This window comes from Microtus ochrogaster, chromosome 7, assembly GCF_000317375.1.
Source record: "Microtus ochrogaster isolate Prairie Vole_2 chromosome 7, MicOch1.0, whole genome shotgun sequence".
Classification (NCBI taxonomy): Eukaryota; Metazoa; Chordata; class Mammalia; order Rodentia; family Cricetidae; genus Microtus; species Microtus ochrogaster.
The window spans coordinates 79293301-79295362 of NC_022014.1; the positions used below are offsets into that span (position 1 = coordinate 79293301).

Here is a 2062-nt window from a genome sequence, read left to right on the forward strand (position 1 = left end):
AAAACCAAAAAAAAAAAAAAAAAAAAAAAGAAAGAAATGAGCGTCCCCATTCTAGGAAGCGCCAGACTTGAATGTAACTGCATCTACCCTTTTTTTCTGAGGTTGATGGTGACAAACATTGACCTCAGCCAGAAGGCAGTGTCCCCAAGAGGGCTTGAGACCAATGACCTTGTCTAGATTTGTGTGACCATCAGTCCAAGGACGACACACACGAATCTTTGGGGTTGGTCACACCTGGACTCTTGAGTCCTGAGGCTGTGCCAGACCCTGTGTCAATCATTGCGGGTGCAAAGATACTGGGCGAGAAACTCAATCTCACCATGAACCAGTTCCCTCATCTGGGACAATAGGATAGCCACTAAAAGTGGATGCTAAAATGGGCATGATAGCTCATGCCTGTAATCCCAGAATTCAGGAGACTGAGGCAGGAGGACACAGAGTTCAAGGCCAGCTTTGCTACCTGGTTAAGTTTGAGGCCAACTAGGCAATTATCAGGCTACATTGGTCCTTTCCTTCCTTCCACTTCGGTTGGATGGCAAAGGGTCTGCTACCTTTCCATGTCGTTAGTTACCTCATCCCTCCAGACGTACTCACAAATCTTCAATTCTCATCAACAAAAACAACGGTGTTGACAGCTCCCAAATGCCGATCGTATTCCTGAACAATCTCTCCACTGCACAATCTTTCCGCCAGACGTCCCAGCCACAAAGAGATTTTGCTTGTCTTCATCGGAATTGAAGCCGACACAATAGGGTGCTCTTCGGTTTATAAATCTTGGCTTACCCTGTCCGTCTCTGTGTCCCAGAGCTTCAGGTACCTGTCACAGGCCGCACTGAGGACCTGTGTCCCTGCAGTGTTGACACAAATTCCCGCACAGCTTTTGTGACCAATCAATGTGTTCAGACAGCGCCGGTCTCCATAAACTTCCCATTGCTTAACTTTACAGTCCATGGAACAACAGCCTGACCACACTGACACCCTTTGTGTGTCCAGACCACACAGGAATTTGGTTTTAGGGAAGATAATATTTTCAGGTGGCCCAGACGACCGTAGATTAACACCGACATCCTGAGGTGTGTGCACTCAGGGCCTGCCTTGAACGTCATACATTTCTTCAATGTGTAAGATTGTCTTCTCCTCCCCAGGTCTCTCCTTTTCCTATTTGCCTTTTTTCTGCCTCTTTACTGTGTAAACAGAAGCTGCTGGTTCATTTTCCATCTGCCCTGATTCAAATAATCACACAGAAACTATATTAATTACAACAGTGTTTGGCCAATAGCTTAGGTATATTCCTAGCTAGCTCTTACACCTTAAATTAACCCATTTCTATTAATCTGTGAATCACCATGATGGTGTGGCCTACCAGTAAGGTTCTGGCATCTGTCTCCTTCGGCAGCTACATGGTATCTCTCTGACTCTGCCTACTCTTTCTATATATATCTGTTAGGATTTCCTGCCTGGCTTTACTCTGCTAAGCCATTTGCCAAAACAGCTTTATTCATTAGCCAATAAAAGCAACACATGCAGAAGGACATCTCACTTCTTTGCTGTGATTTCATCCAACTCCTTTTGTTCTTCTTCTGAACGTTTGGCTACATCTTTTTCATCCACAAATTTGCCCATGGTCCCAAGAAACCATCAATATTAGAAGCATCATTTTCTTTGAACTTTTTCCTCTTTTCTGTTTCTTCTGACCAATTTCAAATACAAATGTCCATCTTTGCTGTTCAAACATGAAGTCATATTGATATGAGCTGCTCTAGATGTCCAGAAATCTCATTTCTGGGAGCAGCCATAGGAGCAATCTCAAAGGTAGGGTTATATTGAATTTCTTTGACAGCAGGGTCAAAGTGAACTCCAGTCTCCAAATCTTCCTCAACTGCCACCTCCAGTGCCCAGTCACCGCCACTGTCTGAGAGGGCTTGGCTGAAGGCGATTTGGTCAAGTGCATGAGAGAGCCGGTGGCTGGCAGCGGACACAGACTGCCCTCACTGTCGGAATCCGATTCAGACCCTAAACCCAAACCATACGAAGCAGCTAGAGCTGCAATCGCAGCAGACAT

General features: G+C 45.3%; 1 pseudogene; it reads right to left on the reverse strand.

Annotated features, from left to right (window-relative positions):
- Nucleotides 1-567: 567 nt before the first annotated feature.
- On the reverse strand, nt 568-2062 carry LOC102001721 (annotated as a pseudogene).